The sequence below is a fragment of the Gadus macrocephalus genome, chromosome 22 (genome assembly GCF_031168955.1).
Source record: "Gadus macrocephalus chromosome 22, ASM3116895v1".
NCBI classification, from domain to species: domain Eukaryota; kingdom Metazoa; phylum Chordata; class Actinopteri; order Gadiformes; family Gadidae; genus Gadus; species Gadus macrocephalus.
In genome coordinates, this window is record NC_082403.1 from 12720502 (window position 1) to 12740118 (window position 19617).

The 19617-nt window shown below is 45.8% G+C and overlaps 1 long non-coding RNA gene across 1 annotated transcript in view; it reads left to right on the forward strand.

The window, feature by feature from the left end:
• Positions 1-19257, forward strand: part of LOC132451639 (uncharacterized) — a 30164-nt gene extending 10907 nt beyond the window's left edge. The window contains exons 2-3 of the long non-coding RNA XR_009524162.1: positions 17365-17431; positions 19107-19257. This is a non-coding gene — a long non-coding RNA (uncharacterized LOC132451639). The remainder of the gene's footprint in view (positions 1-17364; positions 17432-19106) is intronic.
• Positions 19258-19617: the final 360 nt, after the last annotated feature.

The following is a 19617-nucleotide window of genomic DNA, read 5'->3' on the forward strand; positions in this document are numbered from 1 at the left end:
TGTGCGTATTATAATATTTGAAATGCATATTGTTCTGGAAGGATGGGCACCATTTGCAGAAGATGAAGGGAGAAGTAGGAGATCACTGGTTGTGTGTCTGACCTAACTCAGTGAGCGTGAGTCCGCCAGAGCAGCTGATTGGACGGGTTTCTGAAGCCATATTCAGCAGAGGAAGATCAAGAAAGGGATGAACCTAGAAGATCCCTAGACTCTTTGCCTGGCTGCAGGCTACCTTAACAGATCATTACTCTTCTTGTTAATATGAGGGATAGAGTGTGTCTGTGTGTGTACAGAGGTGTGTGCGTGTGTGTGTGTGTGTGTATATGTGTGTGTGTGTGTGTGTGTGTGTGTGTGTGTGTGTGTGTGTGTGCGCGTGTGTGTGTATATGTGTGTGTGTGTGTGTGTGTGCGTGTGTGTGTGTGTGTGTGCGTGCTAATTGCGTAGGTCTGTGCATGTATAGATGTGTGTGTGTGTGTGTGTGTGTGTGTGTGTGTGTGTGTGTGTGTGTGAGTGTGTGTGTGTGTGTGTGTGTGTGTGTGAGAAAACAGCATGAGGTGATGGCCCTCGAGGCAGGGTGGCTTTTTCAGTCAGGGACCTCAAAAGCTCTCGCTGAAGCCCAGCGTCTCCCTGTCATCTCCTCAAACGGTGTGCTTTGCTCTGCAGCGTGCTGTAAAGCTCTGCTCCTTGTTCCCAGACGTCTGCCGACACACCTCTGTGGGTTCAGCGCGAACAGAGAAAGCTTTGCCTGGGGTTTTCTCTTTGAGGTGTGAAAGTGCATTAGGGATCCGTCAACACACACGCGCGGGCACACACACACGGACGCACATACACACACACACACTCCGGTTTTGCACCCACACAGAGACGCCGCTGACATATTTATGGGACCTCAGAGTAGGCGGTCACCCAGCAGCACGCGGTTGCACACACGCCAAGGACACTGACACATTTGGCAGGACATACCGGTAAATACACTTCTGTAGACACACACACACACACCTGCACACACAACCGCACTCACCCACACACACACACACACAAATCATCAAACACCCTCACACACAAACACGCACGCATACACCATGAAGCCATCGTTACGCGATGACACCCTGTGTCTTCCGGCCCGTAATCGTGTCCCTATCTGGCTGCTGGGTGCCTCTGCGCCCTGTTAATGAGTGTCAGTCAACACAGAAATACATCTCTGCTGCCCACGTCTTTTGCATAGCAGCGCGTGTTGTTTGTTGTGCCGCGCTGCGTCGGCGGGCTAGGGCGTGACGAGCAGGTTTTTAATGCATAATGCATTGTTTTTCTCAAGGAGCGACACGTTCCAGCTAAGGCGCTTCCGCCAACTGACACCGGCGCTATTCGTGTCAACACAGATTCAAGTGACTCCCATGAAGATCTGAAGGGCTTCGGCGTTTCGCTGCCTGATACCGTCTGAACGGGGTTGTTTCGTTGGCAGATATAGACCCTGGGAAAATGACGGCTCCCGGGATTGTTCGAAACCGTTTCGTTTTTTGTGTGGGGAAAAGAGAAAGTGTGTGCCTCTGTGTGTCTGTCGAATGGCTGTGTGTCTGTCTATGTTTGTACATGCATGTGTGTTAATGTATTACGTGTGTGTGTGTGTGTGTGTGTGTGTGTGTGTGTGTGTGTGTGTGTGTGTGTGTGTGTGTGTGTTAGTGTAGGGTTATAAACACAGGGTTTTGAGCCCAGCAGGCGTCTGTGATGTGCACTCACTTTACTTCTCACCCTCCTCTCCACCTCCAAATGGTCGTGCCCAACCTCTCCCTTGATTCATCGTCCAAACCCAGTGTGTTTATCACACAGAGACAAAGGTAAAGACAATAATAAAGATCCCACAAGGGATCATTTTCATTCTGAATAAGTCCCTCATCTCTCCTTCTCGCTCCTTTTCTCACTCTCTTTCACCCTCCACTGCCTCGCCTTTATCGCATCCATTCAGATGGAGTGGAGGGCTATAACACTCTGAACTCCCCCATCTCCCTCTACCCCTGGCCCCTGGAGGGGGGTGCCTCTCAGCGCCCCCCTCCCGAGGGCTTGAGTGTCTCTGTATGATTTGTAGCCTGCCTTAAGTGCCTCCCGCGCTGCGGGTCCCCGGCCGGCTTTAGGGGCTGCTGCTGGATCCCTCTCTGGCCTTTCGGCTGGGCCTTTCGCTTTCGTTTTGGATCATATTCTTATCCTCGCTCCACTGTGTCTACTGTGTGTCTGCAATTTTTTGGGGGAAAGAGACAAGACTTAGGAGTCTCTCTGATCCTGATTTATACCGAGGCTTTTCTGCAAATCGTGGTCAATTGTGGTATAAGCGCACAGAATGTGGAAGGAGAGATGGTGAAAAGGTTAAATGTAACGATCAAAAGAAAGTTCAAAGTCCTATACATCTGAAAATGCCATACGAAAAGACCTCGTCCCATTGTGTTTGGAAAAAGTCACACAAATGCACGCACACAGACAGCAACACACACACACACACACACACACACACACACACACACACACACACACACACACACACACACACACACACACACACACACACACACACACACACAAAGTGTCTACTCTTTTAGTTCTAAATCTATGGCCGTGTCCAAGGCAAGGCCATATGTCATTTAGCATCAGTGCTGGTCTGTGCGCTGTGGGGAAGAGAGACTAACACATGTCAGCGTCCGCCTTGCTGCCGAGACGTAAACTCGCTGGATGGTCGTGGCGGAGGTGGAAAGGTTGCCAGATGAAAGAAGCATGGCCTTCTCTGTCCCACTCTCTTCCGCTTTGACAAACAGAGAATGTCCTTAGCCAAGCGGAGAAGTCTGAACGGAGACGTCCGAATGGAGACGTCCAAACAGAGATAAAAATCACGGTATGCTAGTTTATACGGATCCTAAAATAACCTCATGTTAGTGATCACGGATCCAGAAGAACCTGATGTTAAGCTCCAGGGATCCGGAAACAAGCTCAAGCTAGGCTAGACTGACAAAAACATAACCTAGTCTATATGGACTTGAAAGTAAGCCTATGATAGGCTTCACGGACACAGAAATATCCTCATGCTAGCGTATAGGGACGTGACGATAACCTTATGCTAGCTTTTAGGGACCCGACGATAACCTTATGCTAGTCTAAGTGGATCAAAAGATAACCTTATGTTAATACATACAGTCCCAACAATAACCTTAGGTTCATGACCAGAGCCACAGAGCGCCAGAACACATATTATCAAGAGATACAAAGCAGCGCAATAGTTGACAGACGAGCTTGAGATAACAAAAATATGTGGTGAAAAAACCCAACTTGAACTCATTAGTTCGGGTATCAAGAGGATTTTTTTTTTTATCTCAGCTAGCGGATATTATAAGAGAAATTAGATCAACAACAAGAGAAGAAAGTTCTTAATGCCTAAAGGGATAATAATCATCGTGGAAGCAAATCTAATTTGCGCGTTGATATTCCTCTGAACAACTTGGTAAGTTTAATTATTGTTACGGAGGTAATGTTATTTTTATGTCCCGTAATTCTATTTTTTAACCCTCTTTGATGTTCCCGGATGAGTTATAAGGATGATCTCTCCCTGGTTGTCGACAAACAGGAGATTGATTCCCTCCTGACAGGATTTTTGGCATATGAAGGGCTGTAAATAAATAGACCATAGAAGCGTCTCATCGTATTAAACGCAGATGTGAAGAAATCATTTACGGTGGAGTCTTTGGATTCCTTCTTGTAATTGTGCTTCGTGACTTTAAGATAACAACGTGCCTTATCTACAATGAAAGTGTTGTCAGGTTGTAGATACGAGAGAGTGAGAGAGAGAGAGAGAGAGAGAGAGAGAGAGAGAGAGAGAGAGAGAGAGAGAGAGAGAGAGAGAGAGAGAGAGAGAGAGAGAGAGAGAGAGGTATGTTGAGTGAGAGCAGGGTAGGACAGTGTGTTGTCTTGTGACTGGCTCTATTTTCTATCAAAGCATTACCTCCTCAGGAACCCTGAGGTTTCTCTCCACTCGTCACAAAAGAACAATCATATTCAGGCATTAAAGCTCTGCCGAATATGTGCGGAAATTGTGATATAATGCGTAGCATACCCTGTTGCCTGGATGTGCAATATCATTAATACCATAGCAGTTGGTGTCCCTTGAACATTTTGTTGACAGTGCCAATGCCTGTTAAAGCTATGGTAGGCAAGAGTAAATTGGACTTTGAAAATATACAACCGATATAATCCCAGCCCTCCCTTCAAGTCTCCCTCAAAGGCGTTTGCTTTTTTCTGCGAAGTCAGATGTAAAGAGAATTACAACAAATATAACAACGAATGCTTCTGAAAATTGTCTCCTCTAGTCTTAATATATGTGTGAATTATTAATACTATTCCTCTGTTGTATTTTCAGGAGCACTTTAGAATAATGGCAATTTTTAGGAATGAACAAAGCAAACTCCTCGTTCATGAATAATTGCTCATGCATGAATACTCATTTGTAAACGATTCCATAATTTATAAAGGATTAATAAAATAATTTGATTAATTATAATTATGAAAGGTTCATAATAAGCATAAGTTGATGATTTTCAAACTATTTACGATGTCTTAATAATTCTTTCTAAACACTTAATAATGCTGCAATTTGTTTAGGCAGTTGGAAAGCATTATTTAATTGATGTGTGAAGTTATTGAAAGTGAGGACTGTCCATGCCTCACTAGGCATTTATAAATTACATGTAAAGGCTGGAGTGATCAATTTAGGTAGTTAGAAAGCCTTAGTTTAGTCTTTGTTTGAGCTCAACTAAACAAATTAATGTCTATTTCTTACCAGGCCTATACTTTTGAAGGTTGGAAATGCCTTATTGCAGCAGTACCAAGTAATAAGGAAGTCATAAATAGTCCTTATTCAGATTAGCCTGCATTGAACATTTATGTTTATAAAAACCTGGACTAATCTTGATCTGCAGCATTATTAAATGTTTAAGTGTAACCATAGTGTGTGCTGCAACGCTTAAAGGTAAATTAAATCGTGAAATCACGAGGTGCACAGTGTAAGGTTGTGATCATAAAGTAATACATTTCTACATTTCTCAGATGAAAGATACTTCGGCGTCTGTGTATCTGGTTCTGTTATCAAATGTATTTATAATACTGACAATCCCCAGCACAAATCATTCGGCAGTTTATTTAGCCAAATAGCATCTGATTGCATCTGCCATTTATTATCATTTTGTATGTCGTCGTAAAGATCTTTCATGCCTTCTGGGAAATGTATCATGCGTCAACTTTTGACAATAGAGCCCAACGTTTGCTTGTGAATTTCTTTTTCATATTGCTTTATCTTTTCTATAGATATTCATCAATGGATTTGCAGATAAGGATAAAATATGCAGGTTCCGACCGCTTGATAGTGTTTTTATGCATATCACGCTCAACTGCTTGCTTTGGTAGGAAGTTGCATCTCTTGTATGTAATCATCTTTTAGATTATTCACAATCCCCGCCTCTAAATGCAAATCTCCTTCCAAACAAGCTTGTCTTGATTTGAGTCGTGTGGACTCTTCCCATGTGTATTCTTCTTCTGTCTTCTGCTATGTTTATTGCATGCAATGTTTGAAAGAAATTCGGAATAATTCAGATTACCTTCCGCAAGTGGGAGTGAAGTTATTGATATGGAAGGCCTTTGTGATGTGATGATCCCACGTGTTTTCATATTGTCCTGATGACATTCATACATACATGTCATGCAAATCAGTCGGGATACAAGAAGCACCCCGAACTGCAAATCAGAAGAGACTAAAGCAACCCTGTAGCTTAGGCCCTGGCATGTACATAATCCATAGGGTGTGTGTGCAAGCCAACAGTATAAACAGTATTTATCTCCAATAAAAACCTGTTATAAACGACACGATTTGGCATGCCTGCCCCCGGGACAACAATAACCTCCCCCAATCGAAATAAATGATGTCATGACGGGAGCAGCTGGCAGCTATTCGTCAGGGGACAGCATCCTGCCACAGACTCGTGACGGGAGGAGATAGCTGGACTTCCTCGTGGCGGAAGAGATCCCTGTAACTAGTGTTTGTGGACGGCAAACCGTTTTTTGTGGAATAATCATTAAAGCCAAGGTTTCAGTTTGCCAATGATTGCAGATTAAACAGAAGGATTTCGAAAATGGGACACTAGCAATATTTAGAGGCTGGTGTTTGTTAAATGAACATTGATTTGTTTTTCAAGTGGCCGCTGAGCAACTAACTCTCTCAGTATTGAGTCTGGACACCTGTCGCACAGGGACTGCGCAGACAGTCATCCAATTGCACCTTTCAATTTTCGAACAAACTAGCTGAACACACTATCTAACACATAAGAGTGCCTACGTAGGTGCCAGTATTTGTGGCGCTATGTAATAGGGCTTGTGCATCAAAATGCGTCAAGGGATTGTTTATTGGAGACACTCTGCCATATTGAGAGGACTCAAGGGAGTTGTCGTGACTTGAAATCATCGTGAATATAGCTGAACCTACGCTAAAATACCTTTGTCTTGTTTGAGAAATGCTTTGGCAGTTTCAAACATGTCTCCAAATAAGAAATCATTTCATGATTTATCACTAAACAATGACCAAAATAACATTATTACCAATAAACAACATTCCAATGCACCTTTGCTCCCAAAATGGTATCAAGCTCCTACATAACAATAATAATATGTTTATAACGGCTTTCTCACACTCAAATTCGCTTTATTGATGAGAGCAAAGAAGTACAACAACACAAATAAAAAGAATGTAAAAAAAGTATGAACTCTATAGTCTACATCATCCAAGTCAATCCAAATGAAATGCCTTGGGGATGGATTATGGAGAATTCTTCGCATTTAATGTGATGAGGACAAAATCTATTTCGTTTTTTTATTGCATATTTGTGTTTTTTATGAGGGGGTAATAGCATATGCAATGGGCTTTTGATATTAGGTGTGTGTGTATGTGTGTGTGAGAGGGAGAGAGAGAGAGAGAGAGAGAGAGAGAGAGAGAGAGAGAGAGCGAGAGAGAGAGAGAGAGAGAGAGAGAGAGAGAGAGAGAGAGAGAGAGAAAATAGACGTTGGTCTCTGTTGGCTCCTCATTTATCGCAGCTTTGTGATTGACGGAAAAAAAAAAAATTTGTGGGGCCGAGTTGAGAGCCGAGAGCTGGCCTGGCCACTGTTTACTTTGACGTGAGAGTTAGGTGTGTTTATGAGGGTTGTCAATGGGGAAATAAACCTGCCTTGAAATGGTGATAACACGACAATTTTGGAAAAAGAGTTACATTTATAATATATACGTTTTATGTAGCATCGCCGACTCCAACACAGCGCAGCAGACCAATTTTTATGACAAGGACAGGAGTTTATTGACTCTCGCTAAGGCCTCGAAAACAGCTGACCCAAGTAGGATTCCCGTGAAGGACTTACACGGGAGTAAAGCATTTTGACATGATGTATACCAGCCCGGCATGTACAGAATTAGCTAGAAATCATTATCACTTTGTATCTACTAAACTCCAATTTCATGCATGACTGAATTTTGCATCACAGTTTTGTCATTGATAGATAAGGTTAAACTTAGAGCCCCGGCAGCCAGTCCGCCTGAGATTTGAGCGTAGCCTTGTGATTGGTGGACAGTGTTGGCTGCTGTTCCCTAGGGCTCAGGAAGCACCAAACTAGTGCGGACTCACACAAGAAGAAGCAGTTTCTCTCTGTGGATACCCCCTTCCCTCTGCCCTGATAATTAAACACACCGCAGCACTGAACCTATTCGGTGTTTAGTCAATTGTGTCCCTGATGTACATAGTTTGTGCAATGTGTAATAGTATCACCCAGGAGCTGAACAGATTAGTTCTGGTGTACCGAAGTGCGATAAAACAACATTGAATTATTTGAAAGGATAGAGGAAGTAGTAATTAGAAACAGATATCCTTCAGAAGAAAGGAAAAAGAAAGACATCATGAACTTCAACTTCAAGAAACAGAAACAACCAACAACAACAAGCAAACCTCAACCCCATTGCTCCTTCTAAGCACACAGGTGCCCCCATCCCCACAGAGCTCAGAGCCATTCTGGAGAGTTACCACAGGGCAGACTGGGAGGCGTGTCCACGGACGACTCGATCCCTTTCCATGCAGTCATGCGTTAGTGGCAGGGGCTGTGCTGCTGGAAATGTGTAGGCTGGGCAGGAGTTCTGGCGCGCTCTGAATAACTCTCACACCTTAAATCACCGCCGCGTTCAGCAACCTGTCACACAGGCTGCGGGTTGGAGGTGATGGGGCCCGCCAGCTTTGAGTCACGTTCTTATTTCGGTAATATTTCAGAGTTGCTATTTCGTTTCGTGTTTTTTTTTTGTTTGCAATATTTCATGTACATATTATATTATATTTATTGTTAGACTTTTAGTCGTTTATTGAATTTTAATGCAATGTGTAATGATCTCATATTTTGTAATATATTTGAAATGGGGTTGCTGTAAAACAAAAAAAACGCACCATTTATGGGGACGCGAAAAACAGCAACCCCATTTTCTGCTTGAGCAGGTAAGGACCCCCCCCACTCCCCCCCCCCCCCCCCCCCCCCCCCCCCACACACACACACCCACACACACAACCACCCCACCTCCAACGTCTCAACCCATCCGCTCGGATTGTCCTACCTGCCCCTTCGTTTTCTGTCTTATGTTCCTGACATGAAACTCCCTGTTTCCTAAGGAAAAGAGGATGTGTCTGCGAGAAGGCTTTTAATCTCTCCTGTTTTGCTCAAATCGACAGACATCGTTGATGTTTGGGGTCAAATTGACCCCAGCCCTGTAAATAGCTGATGATTTATTTGAAAATGAAATGTGAGGACCCAGTGACTTTGTGCCTGTCTGTTGAACCTGTTAACATCCCACGCAAAAATTAATCTCTGCACAATACACTTTTATATCACAAAAGTATCGAAAAATAATTAATACATTTAAGCATTGTTTCTTTGCATATTTTTTTGCATCATTTGATGCAAGCAGGGAAAAAATCGAAACAATCAATGTGAAAGGATCTTCTCGTAAACTATGACCTATAGATTTGCAGTCAAAGACTTAATAACTGAACTCAGTCCATAAGTCAATCAATGAACCTGACCACTTGACCCTAGGCTACCCGATGCTGTCCTAGATGATGACATCATTTCTGAAGTGGCACCCTACCCAAAACAGCCCAGCAAGGGCCACTGTAGGGGGTTCAGCCTGGTGGCCATCTGCAATCTCACCGCTAGCGAGCCCCTACATTATATACATTGGATCTTCAAGATGTTTTATGTTGATTTAAAAGAAAAAGGGGTGGGGGGGGGGGGGGGGGGGGATTTTGAGCAGCAGGTTCCTCATCTCCTGCTGCGAGTACACCTCCTCTCAGAACACCTCTTCCCAGAGGGGTGTTCAAATGACGGCGTTGTCTCAAATGTAATGGCAAAATAATTGGGTTGGCCTTCTGAAGATGGATGGCCCTGCGGTGCGTGCTCGATAAATCTACTTTTGGTCACAAAGATGAGCCGACATAATTCGATTATCCCATAGAGCTCGATAACCGTTGGTGATGCCTCCCATTGGAGAACTGAGTGCTGGGGTTTTAGACCTGTGATTACAGCAATTGGATTAATCCCTTCATTAAACCTATTCATAAGCCCTCATCATGTGAAACAATACGTAAACCACTTGAGGCGAGATTGTAACCGCTTGACTATAGCATCTTCAAGAACACTTGCCTGTGGTTTGATTGAATGCATGCAAGAAATGAATGCCTTTTAATCTGTTGTAAGTGGCACTGAATATGGTGTGTGATGTGGAGCTATTTACACTCGGAGGGAGTCAGAAGAATACAGAGGGTCGTGTTTGAACTGAGTTGAGAACGGAGCTTGATTAAAAAGAAGCGTCTACCAATCCTCTTGAGTAATTGGAAAAAATCCATCAGTAAGACCTACAGGGCAAAACGTGTTTGTGTATTAAAAACAAGCTTGTTGAATTTAAAGTTCATCTTCTTATCCACACTCCAGAGGAGGGATACTTTTGAATTTAAACAAACATTCAAATATATTTTTATATTAATGTCTGGTGGTCATTGAACAACCATGGCTCAATTGTGGAAATAAATGTAGGTAATTAAACAAGAAAAATACTTTTATGTGAAATCAAAGACCGCAAAGCTCATTTTTTCCGCTGCGTTTAGATCTTCCTGCTGATAAGAATATATTATCTGCAAAACTTAGAAACACCTAGCTTATCAGCACCCAGAGTTCTGTGGCCTTTTCTAAAGGGTTTCTATTGGTGTCTTGTCCTGCGATGAAGCTGTCCATTACGCCTTGCTGAGTTCTGACAATGTATTAACGAAACCCAAGCAGCTTCTGGTCTCCTCCGAATGCAGGGTCATAAATGGAGAATGAAATCATGCCTATGATACTCATGTGTGTTGGTGACCCTGGCGCAGGGTGTGTGTGTGTATGTGTGTGTGTGTGTGTGTGTGTGTGTGTGTGTGTGTGTGTGTGTGTGTGTTTGTGTGTGTGGCTATACTGATAGTTTGTGTGTGCAAGTAGTGTTGGGATGTGACTGGGTGTGTGAGTGGGGCGGTAGGGATGTTTGTGGCTTTTGTAGTGGTGGGTGCAGTGTTTATTTGTTTGTGTATGTGTGGGGATAGTAGTATTTGTGCATGCATGTATGTGTGCGTGTGTGTGTGCATGCGTGCGTGTGTGCGTGCGTGTGTGCGTGCCCGCGCGGGTGCAGGCATGCGGGCGCCCCCCATGCCCGTCTCATGCGAGAGATAGATGAGGTGAAAATGCAGCGTGTCATCATAATGGGAACCTGGTTGCCACGGGGATACGCCTGTCCATGAATCAGAGGGTCCGCCCACCGAGACAGAGAGAAACCCTGGATCTACAGCAGGAAGTGGAGGAAAGAAGACGAATGGAGGAGTGGGGGGGGGAAAAGGGAGGTTAGCGGAAAAAGAGAAGGGGACGGAAAAAAGGGAGGACGAAAAACACACGTTTATGCTGTATGAGGGGGAGTGATAGATAGAGATAGAGTTGAGGGGTCACAGGGAGAGAGACCACGGGTCGAAGAGAGGAAGCAGATGAAGGGAAGCCGCAATTGCGCAAAAAAGAGCGACGTGAGAGACGAGAGAGTGCATGGAGAGGTCGGTGGAGGAGTAGGAGGTGGAGGAAGGAGAGGAGGAGGAAGAGGCAGGAGATGGAGGAGTGGCCATGAGGAGGATGGAGAGAAGGAGGCGGAGTAGGAGGAAGGGTAGGAGGAGAAGGAAGAGGTAGGACGCGAAGGGAGAGGGAGGAGGTGGAGAATGGGGGAGGAGAATCAGGGAGGAGATCATACACGGGGGCAGGGGGAAACCAATACCAGGGCTGACAACTTTTACCTTAATTGGAGAGACAGATACGCGGGGTATTTTTAGCCGGATGATAAAGCCCGAAAGCATTTTGTTCGAGGTCCGCCAGTGAAACGTTCAGCCCAGCAGTCGCTTACCTGTTTCGCCTCGGGCCGGACTTTACCCTGACTCTTAACGCAGCGGGAACATGCCCGGAGGCTGTGCAGGAAGGACACCCCTAAGCCTGGCTTTAAATGGCTGCTCCCCCCTGCTGCCGCTATCGGATGTTGAGCGCGCCGCTCCCACATCGTCTCAGCAGCAGCGGACTGTTCCCTGGGGGGGGGCCAGCATGCATTCCTCTGGTGTTGTATACTGTCTCCCCCAGCCCCGACGCCCCACCCCCTCTGATGGGGGAGACAGGCAGAGAATCTAGCCCCTTGATGGCAAGAGTAGATCACTGAATTAGGGGGAAATATCTCATGCCGGCACAGACTCCCATACAGTAAAGACCTGTTGCATGTTGGCGAACAAAAGTGCATGTGTGTGTGTGTGTGTGTGTGTGTGTGTGTGTGTGTGTGCGCGCGTATGTGCATGTATGTGAATCTCTAAGTAAAGCCAGGGGGGATTATGGGTGATATCTGGCCATCTATCACGGCCCCCTCTGAAAGAAGAAGCACACAGATCAGAGCGGCCTGGGGTCAATGCAGACAGCGTGTCTGCATGTGTACGAATCTCAAAGCTGCTGGGGTCATCCCAACCTGCTGTTGTCACCTCCTCCCCCCCCCACCCCCCGAAAACATTTGAAATTGATTCAGGTTGCCATGGTCATCCGCCATGCTGTGTGACGGACAGGTGAAAAGGAAAAAACGAGAGGTGAGAGGGACAGACGAGAGGGACAGTTGGGAAGGACAAGTGAGCTGGACAGAGGATGAGGACAGAAGGACAGGTGAGAAGGAAAGGAGAGAGGGACAGGTGAGAGGGACAGGTGAGAGATGGTCAAGGCAAGCAGATGGAGGGTATAAATGGACAGAATGGGATGGCCCCAGCGCAGAAGCTGGGGTGAAGGGGCGTTTTCAGTGGAACCGCCCCCTCTCTGTGGAACTCATTACCACATCACATCAAACGCCCCCACGCTGGCATCATTTAAATAGGCCTTCAAGGCCCACCTCTTCAGACCTGCCCTCCCCAGCTTGCCCCCCATGTTTTTAATCCCTACGTATCCTCTTCTGTCCTGTTAAGGTTAAGTGCCTGTTTTTATCCTACTCCTACGTATGTAAAGCGTCTTTGAGCTCTTTGAAAGGCACTACATAAGTCTGATGTATTATATTATTATGTATTATTATTATTATCATGGACAGGTGGAGGAGGACATAAAGGTGTAGCTCTGTCAGTACGGAGGCATTTAAAACTAGCAAAACAGGATGCATATAGGATTTGAATACATTTTTTCCATTTAAAAGATACTGGGAGAGTGTGTACAAGAGTGGAGGAATGGCTTGATTAGGGAGTATCCTAAACACTGGCTCTGCATATTTCGCTGTGTGTGTGAAGCTTAGACAGAAGAAAGGATTCATGATCGGGAGGGGGAATATTTTTGGTTTGGAATTGGATTGAAACGGAGAGGTGAGAGACGAAAGACGATAGGGATGGTGTGTCTGGAATGCAAGCGTATGATAAAGTCTTGAGTTCCAAAAATAATGTTACAAATAAATCACTTTTGCTTTAAATCACAGAATTGCACAAAATAACCGAAAGAGAAATTCACCAGGGAAACCCCTTCAACATGTACTGAACAGTCCCGACACCGGGTGAGTCTTTCTGTAGATAGATCCAGCCCGTATTCTTCATGCTGAATGCGTATAGGTTTATTCTGAGAAACGGGATGCAACGAAAGCCCAAGTTGCAGCGTGAGTGCTTTCCTCTGTCATCTCCTCAGAGCGGGCCCTCTAGATGTTCTTCGGGCTCCCTGTTTGTGTAAGAAGCATCGGCTCCAATAGCCCAAAATATGTTTGAGGGGCCCTTCAGGAGACGTGTGTTGAGCTAATGGATAAGGCAGAGCAGTGGAACCCACGCAGAGAGGGAGATAGAAGAATTCACCACGGTCAAGCGGCTGATGTCAGAGGTCTTCCTCAGACATGTATTTTATATAATGCCGTCGGCAAATGCAATATAAATGTCTACAAAGTGTTTTATCTTGTTATTAAATGACCAAATGATAGGTCTTGTTTTCTCTAGTTATAGAGGCAGATAGACGGAGGCTCCCACAAGCACGCATACATGCACACAGACACACACAGAAAGACACATTTAAGTACACACACGCACACACACACACACATACACACTCACACACACACACACACTTACACACGCACACACACACACGAGCAAGCACTCACATGCACGCACACAGACAAAGACACACACACACACACACGGACACAGAGGAAACCACGTTCAAATACACACACATACACACACACATACACACACACGCAGAATGACACATTCAGGTACACTCACGCACAACACACATATCCAACAGATGGTGGACACTAACTGTACACATTGCGCTCGCATCCAGGATTGGAATGCGGCACTTGTCATGTAGGACATTGTATGATCAATTGTCCTCTTCATGCGTCCGCTACACGCCCGCGGTCTGCCATTCATCTTGTGTTCCAGGTGTGGGCGGATGACACAGAGCTTTCCAGCAGCGTGGGCGAATGGGATAGGAGGTGGATACCGGTGTACTGCTGTGTTTGGGCTCAAAACAAGGTCATCTGATTCTGCATATTTCCCATGTGAGAGGAGTCCTAAAACGGGGAGAGAAGAGGGAGAATTGTGCATTACAGTATGTGAAGCATGAGTCACTCCACAAATATACTAACTACTTTCAGGCCCCTGATGACGAATACCGCAAATGACATGGGCAACTAGTGACCTTTTTAACTACGTAGCACCTCATGATTTATTGCATGTTGATAAAGAGCGGGTCGGAAAATGAATACCACAAGCCCAAGAATTTCAATACATGTTGTGAATTCCTAATTAATGGCAAGGCGTAGGAGCCTTCGAGCAACGAGGCCTTTCAGAGTGCTTTACATGTGCAGGAAAAACATAAAAAATCTTTATTGAACACCGTTTAAAAACAACAGCTCACGAATCAGGCCCTGGTTAACAGCTTCGTTGCCTCATCTAACACAACCAGAGTCCTAAATAGCTGCTAATATAAAATACAATATACCACGCGGCGCTCGCGGATTCCAAAATCGTACGTCTGAGCCGTACCAGGAGTGTCGTGGCACACGAACCAGTCCTCCATTAAGAACGTCGTCCGTCTTCATGATGGATGTGGCGTTACAGCGCTCAACATGTGAGAGTCTGCTTTAAAAACACTCACAGTCTGGGTCTCTGCAGCAGACGACAGCTCAGCAAACCCTTTCTTTCCAGTAGGTGAAATCCCGACGTACAGCAGAGTCCCGCGGCCTGGCCCAGGTGGGATCCGCCCGCAGCCAAGACAAGCGAGCAGCGTCCATCCCTTCTCCACCCGTCCCTCTCAGCAAAGGCCTGCCTGTTCTCCGGGGTTGGCTCACTTAACGCGGACCACCCCGGGGGCTCCCCCCACCAAGTGAGAGTCGCGTTAGCTGTTAACGACCCGGCGAGTAACGAGCTGTCAATGCGGGATCAGTACCTGTGCCAAAACAAAGAAACCCCGATCTCAACCGCACACACACACACACACACACACACACGCGCGCGCACACGCACGCAGACGCACGTACACACACACACACACACACACACACACACACACACACACACACACACACACACACACACACACACGAGCGCGCTTACGCACACTCACACGCGCACACACACACACACACACACACACACACACACACACACACACACACACACGCACACACACACACACACACACACACACACACACACACACACACACACACACACACACAGTCAAACGCTAAACACACAGGGCTGCTCTGCCAGGATAGTTCTGATGAATGGCCGCTGACTGTTTTAATAACGTTTTAATCTCTGAGGGATTTCCTTTGTACAACTTCTTGAAACTCTGGAACTTCCGGAAACGCTTTCACGTTGTTGTGCAGAGTTCAATGTTTAGAAATGGGTGTTTCACAGGAGCAAGGCTTTCTCTGGGATCCCTATAAGAGTTTGGGTTGTTCATGTACCAGCAAGGATTTACATTTTTTATAAATGTTGATATTTGACATTTAAGTTGATATTTATACAATAATAATATCATAAATTCAAAAAAGTCAAAGACATCTTTATTGTCAAGTCCTAAACAAAAGAAAGTGAGTATATCTCCGACCAACGGTGCAATAAGGAGAAAAGGAGAACATTTGGTAAAATAAAATCAGTAATATTTCCAATTAATTAATTCTAAATAGATTCTAAATAGTGCAAAAGGTAGGGCAAAACAAAACGGTATATATAAAATAATGTTGTTGTTTTTTTATAGATTGTATGTGCGCTTTGAGGAGCATTATGCGTCCGAAGTCCAGTGTTCGTGGGGGCAGAGGGGAGGGAAGCGAGAGAGTTGAGCTTCCTGACAGCCTGGGGGGAAAAAAACCCTGTTTACCAGTCTGGTGGAGCCGGCCCGGAGGCTGCAGTACCTTCTCCCAGATGGCAGGAGGCTGGAGAAGCTGCGTGAGGGGTGGCTGGGGTCACCCACAATGCCGGTTGCTCTGTGGGTGAGGCGGGTACCGTAGAGGTCCAGGAGGGAGGGGGGTGGGACACCGATGATCCGACCAGCAGCCGTCACTGTGCCCTGCAGGGTCTTGCGGTGGGACGCAGTGCAGCTCCCGTACCACGCAGTGATGCAGCTGGTCAGGATGCTCTCCATGGTGCCTCTGGAGAAGGAGCACATGATGGAGGGGGGGGGTGGGGCTCTTGCTCTCTTCAGCTTGCGGTGAATCGGTAACCTCGCTATGTCAACTGGTAGGGGTCCCGTGTGGTGGGGATGGCTTTAACGTGAGCCATGACCTTTATAGTCCTTTGAAAGTGGAGGGTGAGGGCATCCTTGCAACAGGTATGATGGTGGTGGCTCTGAAGCACGACGGTAAAAAAATAGTCAGACTCAGAGAAGCATTGGAAATGTCTGTGCAGACATCCTGAAGCTCCTCTGCACAGTCCTCTGACACACGAGCAGGGACGCTGTCTGGAGCGGCCGCCCTGCGGGGGTTGATCTTGGAGAGGGGTTAATTCCACGCTGGCTGCAGTCAGGCACAGGGCCTGGTTGTTGGGGAGGGGGGGGGCTGACCTTCTGTGGGGGCGTGCTGTTGTGTGCTTCACACCTTGCAAAGAAGCTGTTGAGGACATTCAGCAGAGAGTTGTTGGTGTTACAGGTCCGTGGCGACTGGTTTCCAGTCCATCTGGATCCCACGCCACAGGCTTTTCGAGATGTAGCTGTGTTTGAAGTGTCCGGTTATTTTTGAGGTGTAGCTGTGGCTTTGGCTTTCCTGATGCCACAGGACAGATTGGCCCTGCCCTCGTTGTTCTCAGGCAGGCTGTGTCCTATAAACTACTTTTAACAATAATACATCAAGAACAAACAATGCATACACCGATTTTTTAAGACGACATATCGCATCATGCATTGATTGATTAATTGATCAGTAGAATTGGAGGATTGATCCGTGCTCTTGTTATCTAAGATTTTCCATTAGTATTGGCGTCAACTGCCAAAATCTCGGCAATGCATCATCCCTCCAAAATATTCTAGAGATTAGTATGCAGGGGACCTTTAATATTTTCCTTGTTCGTCCGTCACAGACACACACACAAACATTGATTGCTTCTAAATGTCATTGCGCTCTGCCTTTGCAGCAGTATTTAGCTTTTCAGATGATTGGGGTTGTACTGCTATATCGCCTTGGGTTTCGGGTAAACACACGCTAGGAAACACAACATTTTTGTTTGCTTGTCTGAGCCCTTTGCTATGTCTATGTCATGTCCACAGATTATTCTGGAAGGAGGCAACTATGAACTTCATCAGCATCCTTTGGTTCCTGATGCCATTGATGGGGGTAAGCTTATATTTGCTTTTTCTTTTCTCATTCCTAGCATAATGCTGCATGTTTATCATTGTTAGTAAGGAATTTAAATTGGCACATTAATAAGATTTGGTGTCGTGAACATCTATAGTCAGCAGAAAAAGTAAACAAATCGCATGATTCGATCGGATGTAGTTTACTTGGCCTTGAGAGATAATTGGTTAGGCTTGTTAATTGGAAATCTCGATCGGTCAAAGGAAATAATAAAAGAGAAGGTGGCCATCCATGAATTGGTGTGTTTTTGTGTGTGTGTGTGTGTGTGTGTGTGTGTGTGTGTGTGTGTGTGTGTGTGTGTGTGTGTGTGTGTGTGTGTGTGTGTGTGTGTGAGCGTGTGTGAGCGTGTGTTTGTGTGTGTCCTTTTATCTCTTTCCATTTAGACTAATTTAAGCAAAATGTTGTTATTGGAACCCCAGTTGTGTTGTTCTTCTTTCATTTAAACCGGATTAAGCATCAGAGAAGCAGAGACCCCGGTAACTCAGGATAGTCTGCAGTATATTCTATATTTTGTCTCGTAGCCAGCAACTCAATTTGCCCTTTCTTCCAAAAAACGGTGTGCCGTGATAAAATATTTATTTGGTTTTCTGTCGTTTCGTTCTCCAAATGTGACATGACAGTTTGTTTGTCTTTCTCCGTCCAACCGTGTCTCTGCATCTTCTCAGACACGCAGAGCTCTGTCCTTGAGCAAATGTGTAGACCTAACGTTTCAGCCGTCCTTATTCATTCAACCCTCAGAAGCGTGGTCTAGATTCCAGAGAAGAAGAAGAAGACATTATTGACGGAATAGCAAGGACTTTGGTTCACCAGGGTTCTGCTGTCGAGGGAAAACGACAACGTTATGTTGTTTCCCTGCTGGCGCTCTTCTCGTTCAGCACAGCCGTTGACATTGGTGGTGGCCTGGTGGTCGTATGTGTGACGTCATTTACTTCAGTGGTGGGAGTGACATCATATGTACGGCTGCTAAACTGCTACATGTGACATCAGCGTTCTGACTCGAGGTTCGTTTTTTCCGCTCTGAGGTTTTCTGAGGAGGATGTTTTCAGTCCTTTTTCTATCAACAGTGAATAACAGCGCAGGTAGGGATTAGGTACCCTGCTCAGGTAGGCTGCGGTCATTGGGAATTGAACCCACAACCCTCTCCTGCCTTTGTATTGGTTTGTGGTGGATTCAGAAAGGATTGGTACTAGTATGACGATGAAACAACGTATTTGTGATTTCTAAACGTGTGAGGTCTACAAATAGAGGGATGAGCATGGCACTCAGTGAGACAACTGTATGACACACTTTTTGACACACTTTTCTTTGCTTTCCATATATAATTTACCCTTTGAAATCCTAGGCTAACATCATATAATCATAGCATGTAGAATGGGGTAGATGATTTAGAAACTTTGAAGAAGCTTTGTGTGTGTCATACACACACAAACGCACGCACACACACACACACACACACACACGCACACACACGCACACACACGCACACACACGCACAGACACACACACACACGCACACACACACACACACGCACACACGCACACACGCACACACACACACACACACACACACACACACACACACACACACACACACAGCCACCACAACACCTCTGAAGCTTCTGGTGTGTTTTGTCTCTCCTTTCCTCCCTTCCAGCAGAGCAGGGCGTCAGCCATCGACGATCCTGCCCCAGACGCCTCAGACGGGCCTGGGTGGGGGAACCTAGAGGAGGGCCAAGGCCATGCAGAGAGCCAGGGTCAACAGCGCTGTCTGCAGTCGGCCAATGAAGAGCGACCGTCCAAGCCCACCGGTGAGGGGCTAGAACTGCCCGGATGTTTCCTAATGCCTGGAGCGAGGAGAGTTTTCCTTATCCTCAAGGAGAGGAACTGTGCTGGGGCAGACCTTTCGTCCCCTAACCTAGCGTGGGTGGGATGTTGGTCTTGTGTGTGGGGTTGCTGCTGTTGAATCCAAGCTGAATCAAAGTTAACAAGCTCAACTTTAAGTTTATAGCAAACAATTATTTACATGGGACTAGGGATTCTGATCGTCCAGAAATCTCGTTCATCTCATGGACGTGCACACACCACAGGAAACAGGTTTATGATCGTCCTACTGCTGTCTGGTGTTTACAACTTGAAGACTAGTACTGACCTTTGACTCCCCCATG